Raw genomic sequence first — 24947 nt, 5'->3', positions numbered from 1 at the left:
ATTGCTACCACTGGTGTGACCTTGGCACTCTTGCTGTGCACTCTAGTGCTTGATTGGAGAAACAACATCAGCACTCATGTATGGTTCCCATGCATGTTTCCACTGTTATTAGTAAATAAGGGCCAGATGTACAACGCCCAAAATAGCGCCTCGCAAATTGCGAGTTATTTGGGAACCGCAATTTGCGAGGCACTATTTTGGATGTATAACAGTGTGTAACACACTGTTAGCGATTCCCAATGGGGTCGCAAATTGAGAGGCTCATGAATATTAATATGCCTCTCGCAATTTACGACCCAATTGAGAATGGCAGGCACTCCCAGATATGGTGGCCTGCTCGGCTCAGCAGACTTCCGTGTCTGGGACTGCTTTAAATGAAGCAGTTATTTTTAAATGCAGCCCATCTTGCTTTAAGGAAAACAGGGTGCGTTTAAAAATGAAAAGAATGAAACGTTTTTGTTTTATTTTTTAAGGGCAGGCAGTGTTCCCTTGGACCACTGCCTGCCCTTAATAAAAATTTTCCCTGCATTTGCACAGAGTAAGGGGTCCATTGGGGACCCCTTCACTTTTGCGACCCCATTATTACCCTCTTGAAGAGGGTGGTAATTTGCAAAACATTTGTACATGGGGTTGCGCTCGCTATTAGGAAGGGAACCCCCTTCCTATTAACCATTCGCAATTCCAAAATAAATTGCGACTCGCTGTTTTGGAATGGCACATACCCCTATTGGTTTTTGTATGTGCAAACAGGTTTGTAAACCTGTTTGCACATGCAAAAACAATCGAACATCGTACATTTGGCCCAGAGTCATATATGAAATTTGAATAATATTTTCAGGAAATAATCATGAAATACTTTTACAATCTTAAACCCACAAACATTGTGCCATTTCTTTAACTTCCATTGGCCGTGGAGAAAAACAAGTTGCGTAGGTACTTAGTGAAAAGCTTATTATTGGAAGCAGATACACATTTTTTACAAAGCACTGCACACTGTTGGTGTCCTTGTCTCGCTCTAGCAACTGTAACGATCACCCAATCACTGTTATCACTGTTCTTAGTGGTCCTTGAATGATAAAAGGTTGAGTTGGCCCTTCTAGTTTCTCACCTGTGATATGCTGAATACACACCTCACAGGTCCTAGCAAACCTCACAATGTCCATCTAAACTTTATGTCAAGAGGCAGCGCATGTGTGCTACCGAGGCTTAAGCTAAAAACATTAGCACTGAAGAGAATTAGCCTATGTGTGGAAGTGAGAATGCAAAATGCGGTAAGTCGAAGTGAAGTTAACCAGTGGCCTAAGTAGGCAGGCCCACTGCCCCATGCTATATGCATTGCAAAATGTGAATAACACAACAACTTACTAATATATTATTCATACTATAGCAAAACCAAAAGATCTTGGCTAACGCCAGAGTAAAAAAACATTAACACAGGCAAACGATCTCGCATAGGTATGACCTATTAGCTTTCACAATGTTTGCAGGTCTGTTTATGGTCTGATGGGACAGTTTTATTGTGGATTTCATAGATATTAGCCCAAACACTGCCTGTAGCATTCACAGATGCATGTAGCCTTCCATAAACTGCAAGGCGCCTACACAGCATGTTTAACAAGCATAAAATTGCACCAATTTACAAATGTGGACCACATTTTTACTTATCTCAATCATTAGTGAGGGACACTTTTATTTTGGTGCCTATGGCCTATTTTCTACCCCAGTCTGACCCCACCTGCAGGCATCTCTGGGCACTAACCTACACTTGCATTTATTGTATTTACAGCTTTTCTTCAGATGAGGTGCTACTACATGCCTTAATAAAAAAAAATATTTTATTCCTTGTAAGACGCATCAAATGGGGTTCAAATCGCCTTATTGTCACTCTGTAGTCCTTTATTGTCCAATGAAAATAATATTTTGATTTTAATAAAGTGCTTGTTAAGCTGATGTTTGTCATTTTATTGCACTGGTATTGCAGTGTTAAAAGCAGTTGTTACTATTGCCCAACTTGTTGTGTCCATTATGGTCTTTTGAGCCCAAAGTATTGTTAAATGTTTTCTGTGATTTCCACTGCGATCTTAAGGAGAAGTAAATAATTTTCGTTTCACAGCTCATTTTCCAACATCATTCTCACCTTATGGGTGTTGTGTGAGTTCACAGTGCTCACAGTGAACATCCTTAACATCCCAGCGCTGCCATTTCAGCATTAGCTTCAGGTTTAAACTACGGGTCACTAATTTGGACCATTGCAGCAGCAACCTTGCCTTTTATCCTTTCAAGGTTGATACACTGAACAGAGCTCAGTTCGGCAATTGTAATGCTGGCTTTTACCCCTCTGGGAAACCGCTTAGACTACTTATGTTCATAAACTATTCCAATTCAGAAAAGGGGGTGGTGATGAACAGAGTGTCTGAATTAAGCAGACCACTCTTACCCAGTCCAAAGATCAGGTCACCGTTATTTATCTCACTGCACATTCCCAGCTCAGAACCTGGCTATATGCAAATCAGTCTGTCCCTGGCCCAGTGCATCATGGGAACAGGGCAGACTAAACTACCAAGCCAATTCTTCACCTTCCCAGTATAAGAATTGGCTTGGTAGTTTGGTCTGCCCTGTTCCCATGATGCACTGGGCCAGGGTCAGACTAATTTGCATGTAGCCAAGTTCTGAGCTGGGATGGTGCAGTGAGCTAAAAAACGGTGATGGATCAGGCCCTGATCTTTGGACTGGGTAAGAGTGGTCTGCTTAATTCAGACACTCTGTTCATCACCACCCCCTTTTCTGAATCATTTTTGTTCACCATAAGCGTGGAAGGGTATACTCAGATGTGAGTCCCTTGCTCATTGCACCATCAGGATTCAAGCAAGCCGGGCCGAAGATGGCTGAAATGCCAGAAACCGGTCCCCGGTAGCTTGTTTCCTTTCCAGTATAAGAATTGGCTTGGTAGTTTGGTCTGCCCTGTTCCCATGATGCACTGGGCCAGGGTCAGACTAATTTGCATATAGCCAAGTTCTGAGCTGGGCTGGTGCAGTGAGCTAAAAAACGGTGATGGATCAGGCCCTGATCTTTGGACTGGGTAAGAGTGGTCTGCTTAATTCAGACACTCTGTTCATCACCACCCCCTTTTCTGAATCATAAACTATTCCAGCCACCAAAATATGAAGATCATTTCAAGGCCCGACTAACATTTTCCCAGTAGGCTACCGACTAGACAGATCTTTGCAGAGCTGGTTTAGGAATATACAGCCTGATTCATCATTCTCCCGTTTTGAAAGCCCCTAATAGCGATTCATAGCGAATCGCAATTAAGGACTCGCAAAACGGGATTCATGTAGAAATTGCATAAAGAAATGCGATTCCTACATATTCCTTATTTGCGATTAGCAAATTGCTAATCGCAAATAAGGAATAACTCGCCATTCATTCCTATGGGTCAAAAGGCCTATAGGAATGAATGGGGAGTATTCCTTATTTGCGATTAGCAATTTGCTAATCGCAAATAAGATAGCGATTTGAAGGGTGCCAGGGGTGTCCAAAGGACACCCTGTAGCACCCCTCAAATGAAATTTTACACAGGTGTTGCACACACACATGTCCAAATAACGTGTGTGTGTAACATGCAACTCAGAAAAATGCATTTAAATGCATTTTTCTGAGTTTTCGCAATTTGCCACGAGGTCTGACCTCGCTGTAAATTGCGGCCATAAATTGCGAATTCGCAAAAAAAAAATGGATGATGAATTGCATTTAAGGAATCTCAAATAGAGATTCCTTAAATGTAATTCCTCGCAAAATTGCGAGATCGCAATTAGCGATTTTTGCATTTGGGATGCTGAATCCCAAATGCAAAAATCGCACTCGCAAAGGGCCAGATTCTCAGAATCTGCCCCTTTGCGAGCCGATTTCGGCTTCATGAATGAGGCTGATAAAACATTGATGGATGGATTTATTGAATTATTCTCAGCCATCAAATCGCTGGTGTGACTTCTTGCTCTCCATTTTACCTTAGAGAGGACCCAGCCATATGCATGTCAGCCTTTTGCCCTGATCTAATAGGACCAGTCCAGATGCCAGACCAGGTCGATTCTGAACAGGAACAAGCAACGTCATACCAGCATAGGCCTATTTGGGCCTCTTCCATAGGGCTCAGATTGGATCCAGTGGCACAGTTCAGGGGAAAAGACTAAACAATGCTAGCAAGCTCTGTGTAGAAGTATTTAATTTTAATTTTAAAAAAAAAACTGTTCCTGCATCTAGGTGATGATTAAAATTTCAAGGCTGGGATGAACATTGTTTTTCACTCTGACGTTTTGCCAGTGAGCTAAAGGTTAAAGAGCTTTCAAAGTTGGATGGGCTGCCATGACATCATCTGAGCTTTTGCCTTCTGCAATGAGGGGCTGTTTTTGCACGATAGGTGCTGCAGTCCAAAGATGGCATTTGACTTTTTGGTCCTGGGTGCATTTTCGATCTCATATATTAAGGACGGTAGGCATCTTAAATAAGTTAATTAGGGAGAAGTCAATTTAACTGTGTTAAAGGTAGAGAGCAGGTACTTTACTACTGTTCAGCATGGGTACCAGTGCACAGATATTTAAGCCAGACAAAAATCGAATTCAGAAAAAAGTTTAAAATGTGGGGTGACCATGCACAAAAGGCGGATTCCCTCTAATATTTCTTTTGCATGCTATGCGTCAATTTCAAGTTGGAAATAGTTGGAATAGAAGATGTAAACCATTCCCTTTCAAAACCTCAAGCAAGCGTAATAGCTACTGTTGTAAATATCGCACCCTAGTCTGTGCAATTTGTAACCGGGGTCTAGGAAGCCGCAGGCGAGCATTTTCCTTGTTTAGTAAATACTGCGGGAAAGATGTACAATTACTGGAGCATCCCTGCATATCAGCAGGGATGAGCCAGTTATTGTGCGTCACGGCTCAGCCACCATGGATGCGCCGCATTTTACAATGCGGCGCACCATGGGGCAAAAACGGACAGATGCGTGACGCATCTGTACCGTAAAGGCGGCGCATTGCTGGAGTTGCGTCATAAGCGCGATGCAGCTCCAGCAAGGCTGTGGGCTGCCCTATCTTTACAATGCTGCGTCAATCCTTACTCCTGCTTCAAGCAGTCGCAGGGTTTGGATGCAGCATGGGCTCAAAAGTGACTGAGTGAAAGCTTGTAGGTTTCACTCAGCCACATTTAGGAGGCGTTCCTGCTGCGGAACGCCCCCCCCCCCCCCCCCCCCCCCCCCCCTGCGCAGGAACACCTACTTCTGGCGCAGGGCTTTACAACGTAACGCATCTCCCAGATGCGTCACGTTGTAAATACCCCGCAGCATGGCGCTGATTTTGCGCTGCCGCTTCATCACAAAAGTGACGCAACGGCGGCGTAAAAGAGGCTCATGGGGCTTGTAAATCTGCCCCTGCCTATTTTCTTTCACCTGCCGACCGTTTTACTGTAACTGCGCTATCAGACAAGTCTAAGGTATCCAAGACCTTTAATAGTAAGTCTCTAGCGCCGCTCTTTGGACATCTCCTGTACTGCACAGCAGGTTTTTGCTCTGAAGGGTGATGTATTTGCTGCACTGTGTCTCTAGTACAATAATACGTGCCCGTGTCTTCTGCTTTCAGTCTGTCCATTTGTAAATAGAAAGTGGAGCCGTCCTTGGAGGCCGTGAACCGATCTTGGATGGCGCTGTTATAATTCTTGTTGCTGGGGTCATAGTACCGAACAAGCCATTCCAGCCCTTTCCCCGGGGCCTGCCGGACCCAGTGCATCCACGTGCTGCTCACAGTGAACCCAGACCCCTCACACTTCAGCTTCACAGACTCCCCCGGCCTCTTCACCTCTGAGCCCGCCTGGGTCAGAACTACCTGAGACCGCACACCTGTGAACGAATATAAGAATAAAATACACATTACATTAAAGGCTGTCATTATTAGATGGAGAGTGGCAGGGTTCGTCTATCCGTGACTTCCTTACATGAGGCGGAGAGCAGAGCGCACAGAAGCCAGCAGACAGGACTCATCTTCAGAGCTGAGCTGCCTCCCTGGATCCCCTTCTGAGCCCAGAGATTCAGGGGAACCTCTCACAGGCCTTTTAAACCGGAAGCAGAACACATTTACATAAAGAACACCCTTTAGAGGTGGATGTACAGAAGAAGCGCACCTGCCCCTGAGCAGGGGGTGTGAATTTACAACAACCACTGGAATGAAGAGGGCGGGATTTATCGCCAGTAAGAGCACAAGCCATAGATGGAAATGCAGGAGTGGAGCGGGGATCAAGGCACATATTGCTTTATATACTGCTTTCATTTCACATCCACAGGGCTTCTCTTTTTTTAAAGAACAACTTTTAAAGAAGCATTGTAAGGTGATCTAAAATATACAATCCCAAATATCAAAAAAATCATTTTTGTATGGCAGTAGTCTTGTAAATCATTACAAAGACGTACTACAAAATCAATTAAAAAAAAAATCTTAGTCTTGTAGAAAAATTGACCCATACCCAATCAGTTTCCCAATGACTAATCTAACAAAAAAGGCATTTTATCCATAAGAATAAAAAGCTTATAAACCTTTCAGCGATATTCATGCATTTCGGCCGATTTTTATCGCTTAGGAGATAAACCTTGATAATAGCAAGGGGGCATATTACCAAGCAATAGCGATAATTATCGCTATTGCTTGGTTAGCAGGAAAAAAATATCGCCTAGCACCGAGGATTTTTACCGCTGAGATACCTTGATATTATCAAGGTTTATCTCAAAAGCGGTAAAAATCCTGCGAAATGCATGAATATTGCTGAAAAATCTGCGATATTCATGCATTATCGTGACAATGCTCTTAGCCATGTTATCCACCTTCCGTTGGATAACATGGCTAAGAACTGCTTTTAGCAGGCGTTAGCTTTTGGAGATATTCGCGCTTAGCGCGAATATTTCCAAAAGTTGTTAGTAAGAGTTAGAGATGTTAGCGACTGTTTTCAGTCGCTAACATCTTGGCACGCCCACTTTACATGTCATTAGCGATAATTATCGCTGACATGCAAAGTGGGCCCCTAAATGCCCGCTATCGCCTACGAGCTGTCGCTAACTGGTGTTAGCGACAGCTTGGTAATAGGGCGATAAAATTATCGCCGCATTAGCGGGAAAAAGTCCCGCTAATGCGGTGATAATGCCCTTGGTAATATGCCCCAAGGTTCCTAAGCGATAAAAATCGCCGCAGCTCGGCGATAAAAATATTGCCGCTAAGCCAACATAGCGATAATTATCGCTAGTTGTTGGTAATATGCCGCCTGATTACTCAGTCAGTCAGTATAAAAATTCCCCACCTGGGTACGAGTCATTAGTGGAGCTACCCCTTCTCGCTAGAGCAGGCAAATGTTTTTATGGTTTGAAGAGTTAGCGAATCAGTTAGCTTCCAAAGAGAACAAGTGCTGACAAAGCCAATAGGCTTTGTTTTCACGACCTATTGGTTTTGCCAAAGTTTTTGCTGATGCTGGACAGCATCGGTAAAAAAAACATTTTTGCAAATTCTCTATGTAAAAAAGCTAAGGAGATGGGATAAGCCACGCAATTATGATTTTTAGGTAGGTTTTTAGAACTTTGTGGAAGGTCGATTCATGTGGGATCTTGAGCAGTACGGGAGTAAGACGGTTCCAAGCAGTCCCAGCCAGTACAGAGAACTAACAACCACCACATCTTTCCCCCGTGAATCTGGGGACAGAGAGAAGCATGGCAGAGGTATCTCACACGTGTTCACAGCTGGAATCACAATATACGATATTTTGGGCCTTGATGATGATGATGGCAAAATCTAAGCAGTTACTCTGATACTTTGTTCAAGTGACAGTTTAGTATGAGAGATGAGAGAATGAGGCTCATGCTAATTAAGGTTGATGTGATTGTGCTTATACCTATGTAGCCTGGTTGCTAGTTTTATACAGAGCAGCTTCTAAACGGTCCGGCTCGGGCTCATACCTCCTTCCATCACTACACCAGGAAAGGGCGGCTTTGAGGTCCATCCATCAGGTAGGAGAGCTCTTTAATTGTATCATACTCATCAATTCGAGAATGTATTCCAGAGCCCACACTCTGATGAATGTTCGCCTTCAACAGGACCTTCTTCCTAGTCTTTCCTGTCTCTCCCCTTCCCCCCATACAATGAGCCAGTTCGCCATAAGACTTTACCCAAGGCTGCTGCAGCATGGTACGGATGACGACGGGTTACATTCTGATACCACGAAGGTATTCAGAGGCCCTGACAATACTCATGCTCAATTGCTTTTTGAATATGGAACGAGCAGCAGAAGATTTCAGCTACCGGGCCCCTGCAAAAGTAAAAATAAAATTGCTTGGGATGGAAGTGGTGGGATAGTTAGGGAGTAGTGAGTGGGGGATAAATTAATGGGGGTGGAGCAACAGAAAATGGGCAGAGGAGCAACAGAGGAGCTTGAGGTGCAGGCAACAATTTAGAAAGAAACAAAGAACAAAAATTCTGGGTGGGGAAACAGTGTTGGGGCTTGGATTAGGTGAAAGAAGAGGCAACACAGAGCTCTCAGGAGGTGGGGGCAGATTATGTGAGTTGCAATCATGCATATGGGAAAGAGATAAAAAAATCAATCCATTAATAAATTTATAGAGTGCGCTACTCACCCGTTGGGGTCTCAAGTCGCTGGGGGAGGGGGGTGCTGCTACTGCTCGAATAGCCAGGTCTTGAGGTGTTTCCTGAAGCTGAGGTGGTTCTGGTTCAGTCGTAGGTGAGGGTGTTCCAGGTCTTCGCTGCTAGGTAGGGGAAAGATCTTCCTCCGGTGGTGGCTCTGCGGATCCGTGGGATGATGGCAAGGGCGAGGTTGGTGGAGAGGAGCTGGCGGGTGGGGGTGTAGAACGTGAGTTGGCTGTTGAGGTATTCCGGGCCTCTGTTGTGGAGTGCTTTATGTGCGTGGGTAAGCATTCTGACGGTGATCCTTTTGCTGACGGGGAGCCAGTGGAGATTCTTCAGATGGGTTGAGATGTGGCTGCGGCGAGGAATGTTGAGGATGAGTCGTGCGGAGGCGTTTTGTATGCGCTGGAGACGGTTCTGGAGTTTGGTGGTTGTTCCAGCGTCGAGGGCGTTCCCGTAGTCCAGTCGGCTGGTGACGAGGGCTTGTGTGACCGTTCTTCTGGTTCCGGTGGGGATTCAACGGAAGATCTTCCGGAGCATGCGCAGGGTGTTGAAGCATGAGGATGAGATGGCGTTGACTTGTTTGGTCATCGTGAGCGAGGAGTCCAGGATGAAGCCCAGGTTGCGTCCGTGGTCCGTGGGTGTCGGTGTGGCGCCCAACGCCGGGGGCCACCAGAAGTTGTCCCATGCCGAGGGGGCTTGTCCAAGGATGAGGACCTCTGTTTTGTCCGAGTTGAGTTTGAGGCGGCTGAGCTTCATCCAGTCTGCTACCTCTTTCATTCCTTCATGGAAGTTGGATTTGGTGGTGGCTGGGTCCTTGGTGAGGGAGAGTATCAGCTGGGTATGGTAAAAGTAGGAGATGATGTTGATGTTGTGCTTGCGTGCAATCGAGGTGAGAGGGCTCATGTAGATATTGAAGAGTGTTGGGCTGAGTGAGGATCCTTGGGGTACGCTGCAGATGATTTAGGTCGCCGAGGAGCAGAAAGGGGGAGGCGGACTCTCTGGGTTCTGCCGGTGAGGAATGAGTTGATCCAGTCCAGGGCCTTCCCCTGGATTCCTGTGTTGTGGAGGCGGTGTATTAGGGTGCGGTGGCATACGGTGTCAAAGGCTGCTGAGAGGTCTAGGAGGATGAGGGTTGCTGTTTCTTCTTCGTCCATCATGTTTCTGATGTCGTCTGTGGCTGCGATGAGGGCGGTCTCGGTGCTGTGGTTTGCTCGAAATCCGGACTGGGAAGGGTCGAGCGAGTTGTTGTCCTCGAGGAACGCGGTCAGCTGTTTGTTGACGGTCTTCTCAATGACTTTAGCCGGGAAGGGGAGAAGAGAGATGGGCCAGAAGTTCTTGAAGTTCCTGGGGTCTGCGGAGGGTTTTTTCAGGAGGGCCTTGATCTCTGCGTGCTTCCAGCTCTCTGGGTAGGTGGCTGACATGAAGGAGCTGTTTATAACGTTCCGCAGGTGGGGTGCGATGATGGTGTCGGCCTTGTTGAAGATGTGATAGGGGCACGGGTCGGAGTGGGAGCCGGAGTGGATGGTGTTCATGACGTGGCTGGTGTCTTCCTTGCTGATGGAGGTCCAGGCGTTGACGGTGTTGGTGGAGGTCGTAGGGCAGGGTTCCGGAGGTGGGGGTTGGAGTCCGAAGCTGTCGTGTATGTCTGCAATCTTGCGGTGGAAGTACATGGCAAGGGAGTTGCAGAGGTCTCGCGAAGGGGTGTTGTCGTTGTTGCTGGCGTTCGGGTTTGAGAACTCTTTGACGATGCTGAGGAGTTCTTTGCTGTTGTGGGCGTTGTTGTCTAGTTGTTCCTTGAGCGATGTCCTCTTGGTGTTCCGGATCTGCTGATGGTATTCGCGGGTGGTGGATTTGAGGGCTGTCATTTTCTCTGTTGTCTGTTCTTTGCGCCAGATCTTTTCGAGAGTTCGGCAGGCTTTCTTTGCGGCTTTGAGGGTGTCCGTGAACCATGAGGTTTTTCTGGTGGTTATCTTGCCGTGGGTGTTCTTGAGTGGGGCGAGGTCGTCAGCGCAGTTGGTTATTCAGTGTGCGAGGTTGAGCGCTGTGATGTCGGTGTCGGGAATGATGGTGAAGGCAGTTTTATAGAATGCTTTAATTGAAGAAAAATAAATTCTGAATGTGGAGCCGGAGGAAACAAGCAAAGTAGTAGCAGGATTTGGCAAGAAGGGCGGATGAGAGAAAGAACAAGAAAGAGATGGACAAAAGAAAAGAAAAGAAAAGAAAAAAAGAAAGGGAAAGAAAAGTGAAAATGAGAATTGAAAAGAAAAGGCTCAGTGAGAAAGGGATGAGGGGGCCCGACCATGAGAAAGGAGCATGTAAGGGGGCACACCAAGAGTGTAGAAGAAGTGTGTGTGATGCAGCGCCACTCCGGAAATAATTTCTAAACCATGTCACCTTTCCCTGAGGTACAAAATCCATACATCTACTCATCAGTGGGGCACATAACACTGCGAGTTACTCACAAAACAGTTTCCATCCTACTTCATGGATCAGTGAATCTCAAAGGAGAGCTGCTGTATCATGGCGGAGTGTCTAAATCAAAACTAAATATTTATACTATTTACACCTGCAATTTAAATGAGTTTTACCATGGTTTTTATTAACAAAACATTTTATTCAGACACACCAACCATTATGGTCTACGAATCTGCTAGTAAAAAATTAGGCACAGGAAAATACAAGACCAGCTTAATTCTCCATTTATCTAATTTTTATTAAAAGCAAAGTTCAGCATGTCTGAAAGTTTATTCGCTTTAATTATTTCTTAATTCAAAGTAACTTTTAAAAAGGAAATTTTATTTCAAATAGTCATTTTCATTTATTTAAAAGATTAAGAAATAGACATTATTATTTAGATTTCAGAATACAAGTTTTAGCAAAGACAGATAGTTCCCAACATTAATTTTCTCCTAACTTCCCTAACAAATACCCTCATCTAAGGCTCAATTCTCATTCAAATAAATAAAACATTTATTCAAGAAAATCTTACATCTCAGGAAAATCAGCATTCCGACAGCATATCTAGAGGAAATGAAAGAGGAGCATAATTTTAAGTAAAGTAAATGGGTTATATACACTATTTCACTAACTTTATCTATCTAAAAAGTAACTATCACCACAAACTCGGATTCCGATTGGACAAATTTGGAATGGATGAGCATCACCTCATCATTTTAACATTCAATTCCGTTGTGTCAGCTACATTTTAAAAGGTCCTTTGTTTAAGAAAGTCTTTGGCCTAGTTACATCCTCAACTGGCAACTCCATGTACTTTTCTCACGTTGAGTAACTCAAACGTCCATCCTTTTTGGCAGTCATCAGGACTTCCAGGGCATATTGGCCTTGAACTGACTTGATTCATGCACAAGCAGCTCACATTCAACTAGGACTTGGGCTGCGCATGTGTATTATCTCTCACTGTCACAGTAATCGAGAGACTCCATGTTTTTGGTAGGTCTCATCGAGCTAGAATGGGCACTATCATAGAAACAAACACAAAATAATGTTAATTATGGAAATATAACCATTCTGTTTACCTCCCCCCTTACTAAGGTTGCCCTGTTAGTTATTACCTAGCAACCAAGCTACATATAAGCAATTTATACTCACTTATCCTCTGGGTTCTGCCACAAATACATGCACAAAAAGCACATTTATTCAGTTTTTGTTTATTTCCAAGCATTGCATTAATTTACATCACAACATCAACATGAATTAGTTAGTTATATTTCTTCATGCAAGCATATTAGTATTCCCACGTATATATGTGTGTGTGCATTCAATACTAAGTTGGTTAATATTTTCCAAACCACACAATTAATAAAGGTTCATGTTATGAGGAAATGACTTCATGAGGGGTATGCAAAATTTTGCAAAATTTTGTTATCCCACCTCGCTCCATCAACTCCCTGCTCTGGTTATTTTATCACCAAATATCTGCAAATTTTTAACAAAACATGTTTCAAGCTCTTCAGATTAGTATGGTTTATACTTTCGTATCCTTTTCTTTGGTTTCTTTAAAAGCTTTTTCTCGAAATTCCTCTATCTCTATATCACAGTTTTCCCTTTCTCTTTCTCGTCTTTCTTGAATTGCCTTCTTTATCGATTTTCTAGCATTCCTTCTCTTTCTATATATGCAGCATAATCTTATCAGAATCACAAATACCATTATTGTTACTGGAATTAGTATCTAACCTATAATTGAACTACCTATTTCTTGGAACCAATGTTTAACTGCTGAAAGACTTTTACTAAGTCGTTCAAGAACACCCTCAACCTCCAGTGGTTCAAATTCTTTGTGCAACTCTGTAATGTTTGTAATGTATTTTTCAATATTTGGACTTTTATCTGGAATATAGGTGCAACAGTGTTGTACCTTCAAAATTCCACAAACTCCTCCTTCTTTTGCCAATATTATATCAAGAGCAAAACAATTTTGCATTACCATAGCTCTCATAGCAACCATTTCAGTATTTACCATTAAGAATCCACCCGCTGTGTCTGTTGACAAACGATCTACTATTGTTGATAATCTTCGAATTCTGTTTGCATTGAATGAAATTCCCACTGCTAGTATCAGTGCTCCAAAAATATCACCTCCTATTTCTATTACACACTCTCTTTTTCTACGACTTAATGGTTTACCTATCTCATGTATTCCATTTGTACTACCTACATGAAAGATTTTTGGAAAGAACAGACCCACATAGCAAGTCCCATACCAATGGTCCGGTAATCTATAGTAAGCTTTGTTCCCACAGATAAAATATATACCAGGGAAAACTGGATCTTTTCCCCCTTTAAAAACCTAACCCCCTAAAATTATATAGGTGTCTTAACATTGACTCGCTCCCACAAAATAATTATCATGCACAGTGTTGTCTCTTCTTATACAGAATTTCCCTAGCAATGGAGTATCTATATTTATAGCCACATTCACATTTCTATCGTCAATATTTTCATCTTCAAATGTCCAATATTTGGATTTTCATGCTTTACTTTTTCACTTCGTTTATAAGCAATTCTCTCTTTAACCATATCTAGAAATCCTTTCTCTTCAACTCTCATTTTACATGTCGAATTATTTTTGAAGGCGTACTCATGACTCAATTCATCTATTTCCAAAAAGAATTCTCCCATTACTTTTGCAGGCTTTATTCTATTCAGAGCATTATCAATTTTTAACTTAGCAAATACTTCATCTGAATTTGAATATTGTTATCTAGCTTCCCTGTTTGATAAAACAGGCTTGCAATCACACTACATGTAACACCATATGTAAATGGAAGATGGTGATATGTCACCCCTTCTGAAACAGATGCAGGTAACTTTACACAAACATAGCAGTCACTGGCATCCATAGTTTTAACATATTCAAATAACAATCTATTTTATTTATTTATTTATTTTTGATATTTGTAGAGCGCATGCAATGGCCCGTGGGCGTCTCGGCGCTAAGTATCTGAATATTTACCCTGAGGAAACTATGGATGATTTATTGATTAAAGAGCCAGGTCTTAAGTTGTTTACGAAAAGACCATAAAGATGGACTGGCTTTAATCATTGGTGGCAGAGTATTCCACAACTTGGGGGCTGATACCAGGAATCTTCTATCGCCCCATGAGACCGTTTTCGTGCGGGGTATAACAAGATCTCCTGAACAAGATGAACGTAGTGTTCTGAGCGGACGATAAGGAGACAGATTGCGGATGAGATGTGCTGGTCCTTGGTTGTGCAACACTTTATACACAATGCACAGGGTCTTGAACTTTATCCTGTTTTTAATGGATAACCAATGCAGCTCTTTGATGGTTTTAGAGGCAGAGTGATGTTTAGGGATATTTCCCAAAAGCCTTGCAGCAGAGTTTTGTATTGTTTGCAATTTATTCAAGACTCCTTCCTGTGCATTGAGGAACAGGGCATTGCAATAATCCAAGGTGGACAGCACAAGGGAGGTGACAAGAGTTTTACCAGCTTTTTTCAGGTAGAAAAGGGAGGATTTTTTTGATAAGCTTCAGTTTGTAAAAGGCTGAAGAGGTAATCTGGTTGGCATGTGGGTGGAACGTGAGGCGGTCATCAAAGATGACTCCCAGATTCCTCACTTTGCTGACAGGCTCGGGGGGAGAGCCTAAGGAGGAAGGCCACCAATTGGATGACCACTCAGGTGTTAGTTGTCCAAAGATGACTACCTCTGTTTTATCCGAGTTTAACTTTAAGCAATTGGAGGCCATCCAACTCCCTATTGCCATCATGCCAGCCCTGAGGTCATCTGCCACTTTATAGCCATTGTTCTTGATGGCTAGAACCAGCTGGGTGTCATCTGCGTAGGACGTAAGGCTCATCCCATAAGCCCGAATGACATTGGCTAAGCCCGACACGTAGATGTTAAAAAGTGTCGGGCTTAGGGATGAGCCCTGAGGTACTCCACATGGCAGAGACATGGTGGACGAATGAAATGGTCCCGTTGTGACTACCTGAGTTCTATCAGCCAAAAAGGAGGCCAGAAGTTTGCTGGCAGTCCCTTGTACACCCAGGCCCTCGACACGGTCAATCAGGGTGGTATGATCGACCGTGTCGAAGGCTGCAGATAGATCAAGTAGTATCAGGACTGCTGTGTTTTTGGTAACATCACTAATGGACCTATCCTGATGCATTTCTGGTCTATATACATGCTGTTTATTAGGCTTTGATTTCACTTTCTGTCCACTTGAACTCACATTATGTTTTGATTTCACTAAATTATCCTGATGAGGAATAACAATTGCTAAAATTATCCATCTCAATATTAGTAATCCAGTACATATCAAACATGATCTACACCATTTTCTAAAAATATAACATTTTGTTTTATGATCACTACTAGCCATTTATTTTTTTTACACAGCAATTTTTCTAACAATTTTCTTTGACTTTTTGTCACCTATAGGCTTTTGCCTTCAACTTACAATGTCCTTCTTATCAGGATTACAGGTTTTATCTTTCACCTTACACTTTTGAGTAATTATCACTTTTCACTGTGATTCAGTCCATTACTCACTTTTTCCCTTTGGCTTTTGGCAGTTTAAGTTCTCTTGGCTACTGTTCACTTCTTCAATAGGCGGTAGAACAATATAGGACCACTCAGGTGATTTATACTTCTGATTTGGTCTTCTCACTCTTTTTGGCCTTTGAACAATTTCTATTCTTTTTCCCAATGACTCCTTTAACTGGTTATTTCAATTACTTGATCTTCTAGTTTTCTTGCTTTGTTAACCAGTATAAATATCAATCCATCAGTCTCTTTTGGCCAATTATCTCCTTTACAAACTCTTTTTTTCTTAGGCTCTTGGTGTTATGCTCCACTCTCCAAGCCCTTTTTCTTGAACTTTTTTTCAACGGAGTCTCATCTGCACTGTCATCAGTTTCACTTTCAGTCTCTTCGACAGTTTCATTTATGACAAACTTTACAATGTCTTTTTCTTTTTCAAGACCAGTTTTCTCTTCTGACAGTTCTTTCACTCTGTTAGGAACATCTCCATAGCTGGTACTTGGAATCTCATCCTTATCGTGAGTTATTTCCTCTTTTCCAGTGTTAGGATTTTCTTTCCTGCTTCCAGAGCTTTCAGACTGTTCCTCAGTATTTTCCTGACCACCAGTTTTATCTTTACCTTGCTCAGTATCTTTATTGTTGTCAGTTTCTACCAAATCTCGATCTTCAGACTGATCTTCAGAATTCAGTACTTCAACAGTTTCTCCTTCTCCTTCAGATGCAGAGCTAGCCTCTGATACTTCCAGATGTCGACGTTCTTGTCGATCTTCAGTATCTGGACTTCTTTCTGGTTCACCTTCCGAGTCAGAATCAGTTGTGCTCCACCTTCTTTATTTGGATTCTCGGGTTCAGGCACACTGATGGTGTGACTAGCATGCACCCCTCTCTTTACTCCAGCACATTTAACTGCGGTGGTGCTAACCAAAATAACCTGTCTTGGTCTCTGCCAACGAGGTACTAGGCAATTTCTTCCCCGATGTACCTTTATTCGAACCCAGTCTCCAGGGATTAGATCATGAGCTGGATTTTTCTCTTTCGTGTTTGATTCAATTCCCACCTGATGGAACACAGAAGTCACCACATCAGACAGGTTTTTGCAGTAATCCAGTATGATGTCATCATTAATTGTCAACAATTTATCAACTGGTACAAATGCTTGTCTCATCACTCTGCCCATCAAAATCTCATGTGGACTCAATCCAGTCTTTTTGTCAGGAATACTTCTCAATGTCATCAAAACAAGTGGTAAGGCATCTGGCCACTTCAATCCTGTGGCCAAACACATTTTTGCAATTCTGTTTTTAATTGTCCCATTCACTTGTTCAACTACCCCTGAAGCCTCAGGTCTGTAAGCACAATGCATTTTCTGACGAATGTCCAATGCTTCACAGATCATTTGCATAAGTTCATTTTGAATGTGGGGTCCATGATCAGTTTCAATCGTTACTGGAAATCCGAACCTTGGGAATATTTAACGTAAAAGCAATTTTGCAACAGTCAGCCCATCGTTTCTCCTCGTGGGGAAAGCCTCTACCCATCAAGAGAACAAACAGATGATCACTAGAACATATCTGAGTCGGTTACAAGGTGGAAGTTCAATAAAATCCATCTGCATTCGTGTGAATGGACATCCCTCGCGTCCTATGGTTCCCAGACTCACAATTGTCTTTCTGTTTGGATTAAATTGCTGACATACCAGGCATCTCTGGCACAGACTTTCAGCAATCATCCTGAACTTTAGATTGTACCACGTCTGTCTAAATAGACGAACCGTAGCATCTCTTCCAACATGAGCTTGACCATGATACATTCGGGCAATGTTTGAAATCATGCTATCAGGCATTACTGGTCTTTCATCTTTGTAAACCAGATTTCATCTTCTTCTCTTTGTCTGCATCCTGCCTTTAACCAGATATTTTTCTCTTCCTCATCAGCTTCTTCCTGCATTTGCCTCACTTCCTGCCAAGTATCAACTACTGTGGTTAGTATTAAAGAACTTGAAACATGGTTCTTTTCCCTGCCCTGATTGATGGATGCAAGATTCTTAGCACAGTATTTCGCAATTGAGTCTACATACCTGTTACCTCGGGTGATATAATCATCCCCCCTCTTGTGAGCCACACACTTCACCACAGCAATTTTGTCAGGCAATTGAATTGCATCTATCAACATTCTCACAAATTCAGCATTACGTATTGGTGATCCTGCAGAAGTCAAATAACATCTTTGGGACCACAGTTGTCCGTAATCATGGACAACTCTGAATCCATACTGACTATCTGTGACTATGGTAACCTTAATCTCCTTTCCCAATTCACATGCTCGAATTAAAGCAATCAACTTTGCTACTTGAGCAGAACGAATTCCTTTCAGACAAGATGCTTCCAATACATCTGCCACTGTACAAAATGCATATGCTGCACTCAGAACACCTTCATTTGTTCTCAGGCACGAACCATCAACAAACATTATGTAGTCTGATTCAGGCAATGGCTCATCTCTGATATCTGGTCACGGTTTGGTACAGTATTCAAGGACATCTAGGCATTTGTGATCAACCTAATTTTTTACTTCAGTTTCCATGGTATCAGGCAATAGCGTAGAAGGATTTACATTTACGCATCTAGAGATTGTTACGTTTTCTGCTCCCAGAATTATTTTCTCATATTTTGTCATTCTATTGTTTGTCAGATACTGTGTTTTTGCCCTAGTGAGGAGAATCTCCACAGTATGAGGTACATATACCCTCACAGGAAATCCCATCACTATTCCTCCACTCTGTTCTAGCCTTACACTTGTAGCTGCTACTGCTTTTAGACAACCTGGTAATGCCTTTGAAACTGGATCCAAAACAGCTGAGAAATATGCAATTGGCTTTCTCATTTTTCCATGTCTCTGAATTAGTACTGACAATGCACATCCTTCTCGTTCACTGCAGTATAGTTCAAACTCTTTTTCATTGTCAGGCATCCCTAAAGCTGGTGCTTTACACAAGCTTGTTTTTAGCTGTTCAACTGCTTCCATCTCAGTTTTAGTCAAAACTATAGGGTCTCTAATATCTGCTCTGGTTAATCTCTGTAATGGTTTTGCTATCAGTGAAAATCCGCTAATCCACTGTCTACAGTAACCTACCATTCCCAGGAACATTCTTACTTGTCTTTGCGTTTTCAGTGGCTGCATTCCCTGTATCATTTTAATTCTTTCCGCAGTAACTTGTCTGATTCCTTTGGCAATCTTATGACCTAAGTATTGCACTTCTTTCTGACAAAATTGTAATTTAGATGGAGACACTTTATGTCTCTCCTCTGCCAAATGATTTAGCAATGCAATGGTATCTGTTATGTTACACATGCATCTTTTGTCTTTGATGCCACTAGGAGATCATCAATGTACTGAACCAATACAGATTCTCCAGGCATGCTCAAACTTTCTAGTGATTTATTTCGCAACTGATTAAAAATAGATGGAATTTCTGTGTACCCTTGAGGAATTTGGCACCATTCCAGAATACGATCACTGAACCGGAATGCAACAATTGGTTGGGTTTCTGGGTGCAATGGAACTGTAAAGAACGCATTACACAGATTGATCACAGTGTTCCATTCTGCATCATGGGGAATTTGATATAAAATCACTGCTGGATTTGGTACAATTGGACAACATGGGACAACAATTTTATTAACCTTTCTAAGGTCCTGTACAATCCTAAATGTTCCATTTGGCTTTTTCAATCCCATTATCGGTGAATTACAAGGAATACTCTCTATCTCTCTCAGTATGCCTTGCTCAATAATTCTGTTTATCACCAGTGTTATTCCTTCAAGTATTTCTGCTGTCATTTTGTATTGGGGAATGTTCGGGTAACTCACACCTTCTTTTATAGAGACTTTTACAGGATCTACATTTCTCATTAATCCTATATCTTCCCCTGTGAAATCCCACACCTTTTTTTTCACTACCCTTTTCAATTCATCAGGTATCTTCTCTCGATCAAACACAGGAAGCAATTAATTTTGTTCTGCCTCAATTATGAGCATGGCCATTTTATACAAACTGTCTTCATCTGGAGTTTGCAGTTCTATGCCATCTTGTGAACAGTATATGGCACAGTTCATCTTACACAAAATGTCTCGTCCTAACAGATTTACGGGTACTATCACACACCACAAATCAATTCATGTCTTTGAAATTTCCAATTTCTACTTCACCTGGTTGTGTTAAGGAGGTTTTAATCTGTTTATTAGCTACACCTACAACTTGGATGTGCTCTCCCCTGAGAGGAAGATTTTGTACTTCCACTGATCTAACAGTAGAACGGGTAGCACTAGTGTCCACTAGGAAAGTTATTTCTACAACATTCACCTTTTCGTTTACAAATGGACCAGACTGATCTACCTCAAGAGTGGCGTGAAGCACACACTCTTCTCCCTCTCTCAGGCACCGTCAGAAACTTTCATCCAACTCACTCCCACCTTCCTCTTGTAACCAATACTGGGGACTCACATTCACTCTAGGTGATCTATTTACCTGCTCGCCTCCGCTGAATCCTGTCTCTGCACTGCATCTCTGTTGATTTATACTGTATGGAAGTGGTGGTTGTGGCACCTGACTCTGCTGAGAAACTATCTGCTGCTGTTGTGGTTGCTGTTGAATCACCTCATGCTGCACCTGTGGATTCAATGACATATTTTTGGGATTAACTCTTGGTGGATACTTACACTTTTTTCTCCAATGCCCTATTCTGACGCAATTATGACAAGGGATCTTTTTCTTAAGCTCTTCTATATTCCCTACCAATTTTGTTTTGTTGAAATTTCCTTTAAATTTTCCTTGACTCTCTGTATTTTTGTTCTCCAATTATGCTACTTGGTGTTCAGCTACTTTCACTTGTGCCCATATGGTTTTCTCTTTTAACTTCTTTTGCTTGGCATCAATCTCTTCACTGCAATATTTGGCTTTTCTCAAGGCACATGCACATATCCTCCTCCTGGTATTTCTCTCATGGGAAATTCATTTACTGTTGTTTCTTTTTCTCTGACTGGGAACGCTGATGTAGATTTATCACTAGCCTCTTCTTTCTTCTTTGCCAATTTCACTCTCTACTTATTCACATCTCCCCATTTTCTTACCAGCACAATTAATTATTTTATTTGAGTTATTCTTCCAGCTGTATTCATATTTTCAATGTCTTTTTCTGAAAAGTCTACTCTATAAGTCTTTTGCAATGTTTTACATTTTGTGAAATCTACATTTAATTCACTAGCACATCCTTCCAGCTAATCATGTATAGATTTTGTTTTCCAAGTAATTCTTTTACACATGATCATCAGTTCATTATCTTGATAGGCTTTTAATCTGTCTGTCCCAATTGTTCCAATAATTAATTCTTCCATATCGACCTTTAATCTAGCAAAATCTAATACTTTGGGTTCATTCTCTTTTCATTTCAAAGTTTTAAGCCAATCACTTAATTCTTGTTCCGACGGACCTATCAGGGTTTGTGTCAAATCTATTTTTTCAAAACTCTTTTCAAGTGTAGCAGAATCAAATTCTGCTCCGGTTGCATATTTATAGGGTGAACTCTGATTAAAAGTCAAGTCAGGCAGATTTACATTACTTGCTCGTCTGCTTTCTGTCAAGTTAGGATAAATATTTTCTTTTACCTTTTACAAACTTTGTTGTAGAGGGATTGTTAAGCTTGGCTCTTTAATTCTTTGGTTCTCAAACCCTAAGATCACAGGTCCTATCGTTACTGGGACTGTTACAGCTTTTATATTTTTCATAAGCTCTTGTATCTTTTCTGTCAATTCATTTGTAGATCGTATATACTCGGCAGTACTAGTTTGTTCCTCAACTCGTTTTTCTACTCTATTCATGCTTCCTCTTTCGTTATTCTGTTTGGGAGAACCAGTAAGTCTCGTTTCTGTCATTGAGATGTTTGGATTGGATCACTGGCATAATATCGAGGGACATAATATCGAGTACCAAAAATATCGCCGTCAAAATATTGACAGACAGAATATCGACTTTGTATCTACAAACAGATAAGTACAAAAATAATGAGTAAAAAATATCGTTTACAATAATATAGTTAGTAAAAATATCGACTTTATTAAAAACAATGTTAAATTAAATAAAAATTAAAAATTATTTTCTAAAATATACTTAAAAATACTTAAATTACCTTATAATAATGAAATAATTAATGTAAGTTATAATTTTTTTTTACAATAATATTTGTTAAAACATATATATATATAGTAACATAATATAATTAAAATGTATCCAATATTATTACCGTAGGATAGAGAAAGTATAAAATTACTATTCCCACTCCAGACAGTGCAACAGTAGATAAGGCGTTGGATAGCGTAGAGGTAAAAATTACTATTCCCACTCCAGACAGTGCAACAGTAGATAAGGCGTTGGATAGCGTAGAGGTAAAAATGACTATTCCCACTCCAGAGAGTGCACCAGTAGGGAAAGCGTTGGATAGTGTAGGGGTAAAAATTACTATTCCCACTCCAGAGAGTTCAACAGTAGGGAAAGTGTTGGATAGCGTAGGGGTAAAAATTACTATTCCCACTCCAGAGAGTGCGACAGTATGGAAAACGTTGGATAGCGTAGGGGTAAAAATTACTATTCCCAATCCAGAGTGTGCAACAGTAGGGAAAGTGTTGGATAGCGTAGGTGTAAAAATTACTATTCCCACTCCAGAGAGTGCAACAGTAGGGAAAGGGTTGGATAGATTAGGGGTAAAACTTAGTATTCCCACTCCAGAAATTGCAACAGTAGGGAAAGCGTTGGATAGCGTAGGGGTAAAAATTACTATTCCCACTCCAGAGAGTGCAACAGTAGGGAAAGCGTTGGATAGTGTAGGGGTAAAAACTACTATTCCCACTCCAGAGAGTGCAACAGTAGAGAAAGCGTTGGATAGCGTAGGGGTAAAAATTACTATTCCCACTCCAGAGAGTGCAACAGTAGGGAAAGCGTTGGATAGCGTAGGGGTAAAAATTACTATTCCCACTCCAGAGAGTGCAACAGTAGGGAAAGCGTTGGATAGCGTAGGGGTTAAAATTACTATTCCCACTCCAGAGAGTGCAACAGTAGGGAAAGCGTTGGATAGCGTAGGGGTAAAAATTACTATTCCCACTCCAGAGAGTACAACAGTAGGGAAAGCGTTGGATAGCGTAGGGGTAAAAATTACTATTCCCACTCCAGAGAGTGCAACAGGAGGGAAAGGGTTGGATAGCGAAGAGGTTAAAATTACTATTCCCACTCCAGACAGTGCAACAGTAGATAAGGCGTTAGATAGCGTAGAGGTAAAAATTACTATTCCCACTCCAGTGAGTGCAACAGTAGAGTAAGTAGATACTTCAAATATTATTTAAAAATATATATATATTAATATCTATAAAAAATTTAATTAAAGTAATTACCACTTTAATATAATATAATAATTAATTAATTACAAATACTAATTTAATTTTATCATTACAATTAATTATCTATTAACAATAATTAATTACAAATTAACAATTAATTAATTAGTAATTAAACAGTTACTTAACAATTAATATCTAATAAATACACAAAAATATTAACATATGTAATTAGTTATAAATAAATTACTTCCCACCCTACTCCACTATAAACCCACAACCCACTACAGAAATTAAATTAGTTAAATTACCATAATTATCAATTATTCAATTAAATAAAATGAATTGGAAACTAAAATGTAATGAATTACTAAATAAAAATTAATTAACAATTTATTATAAACAAATACCAATAAATACATTTACATATTTAATTAATTATAATTAAGTTACACTACATAAATTAACATATTTAATAAATTATAATTAAATTAGACTACATAAATTAACATATTTAATTAATTATACTTAAATTTCTTCCCACCCTACTCCCCTATAAACCCACAACCCGCTACAGAAATTAAATTAGTTAAATTAACATAATTATCAATTAATCAATTAAGTAATATTAATTGGCAATTAAAATGTAAATAATTACTAAATAAAAATAATTAACAATTAATTATAAACAAATACCAATAAATAAATTACATATTTAATTAATTATAATTAAATTACTTCCCACGCTATTCCCCTATCAACCCACAATCCGCTACAGAATTAAATTACGCAAAATTTAAATAACATTAAATTCATTAATTAAATTACATTATAACATAAATAAACACTTTTAACACATAAAATACACTATAAAAAATTCGATATTATTAAAATTTCGATATTTTTCTTAACCTATATTTGTACTTCGATATTTTGACTATCTATATTTTAAAATTCGATATTACATTACTTACCTTCAAAACGATATTTTTGATGTCTATATTCTGTCCTTTCGATATTCTGTCCAGTCTATATTTTGCACTCGATATTATGTCCATTCGATATTTTGTAGTCGATATTTTGTCTGTTTACCGTTTGGATTATATCTCACTTCTACTCTTTCTGGTACATCTCTAAAATTCGAAAATTGCCTTGGGGTTTCATTAACTCTGTCTTCTACTGGTGGAGCATTAGGAGTAGTCCATAAAGAACCTGGTAAATGTTGCTTGCGTTGATGTTCCATCGGAAGTGGGAATCCCTGCCAACAATGGGGAAGGGCAAAGGGAAGTATCCAACCTTCACACAATTCTTCCTCCACCAAGTTCCCAATCTCTGCTGTCAATCTCTCCGTGGGATCGATGTCTGGTAGGAGCATATTTAAGTGCTCCTCATTTTGGCAGCTTTGCCTCCTCCTGAACCAGGAAAGATACGAGGCAACGACGGACAGGTAAGGGGCTGTGTCAAAGCAGTGTATTTAGAATAATGATGGGTGATGTTATCTTTTGCCAAGGTTAATGGTTTAAAACACTGCTGAAGTTAAGTAGCATTTGAATGCCACTAAATAACATTGCGGCAGTATAAGGTTGGCCACCGAGTTGTTAGGTGGGTTGAATTATTGTTGGGGAGTAGGTGTTTGTAGGGAAATAATGAGGGCTGGAAGCCAAGTAGATTAGAGGGTGACAGATTGTAGGTGCAGGGCATACAGTCTTATTCCCGCCTCTACATTAAGCATCCGAACTTGTCTTCACAGTGCGTGGCCTCCTTTCTCCTGAGACAGGTCCAGGTGAGGTGAGGCTCTATCCCCTGTCACTATGGGTGAGTCAATATTTTAATTGTTATGAGTACTGTTTAATCAATAAATAATTATCAACA

The 24947-nt window shown here is 40.9% G+C and overlaps 1 pseudogene; it reads right to left on the bottom strand.

Moving 5' to 3' along the window:
* Positions 1-15929: 15929 nt before the first annotated feature.
* LOC147668978 (uncharacterized) lies at positions 15930-17223 on the bottom strand (annotated as a pseudogene).
* Positions 17224-24947: the final 7724 nt, after the last annotated feature.

Source organism: Lissotriton vulgaris, unplaced genomic scaffold (assembly GCF_964263255.1).
Source record: "Lissotriton vulgaris unplaced genomic scaffold, aLisVul1.2 SCAFFOLD_4172, whole genome shotgun sequence".
NCBI lineage: Eukaryota > Metazoa > Chordata > Amphibia > Caudata > Salamandridae > Lissotriton > Lissotriton vulgaris.
Note: the sequence above shows the minus strand (reverse complement) of the source record. Positions and strands in the feature narration are given on the sequence as shown.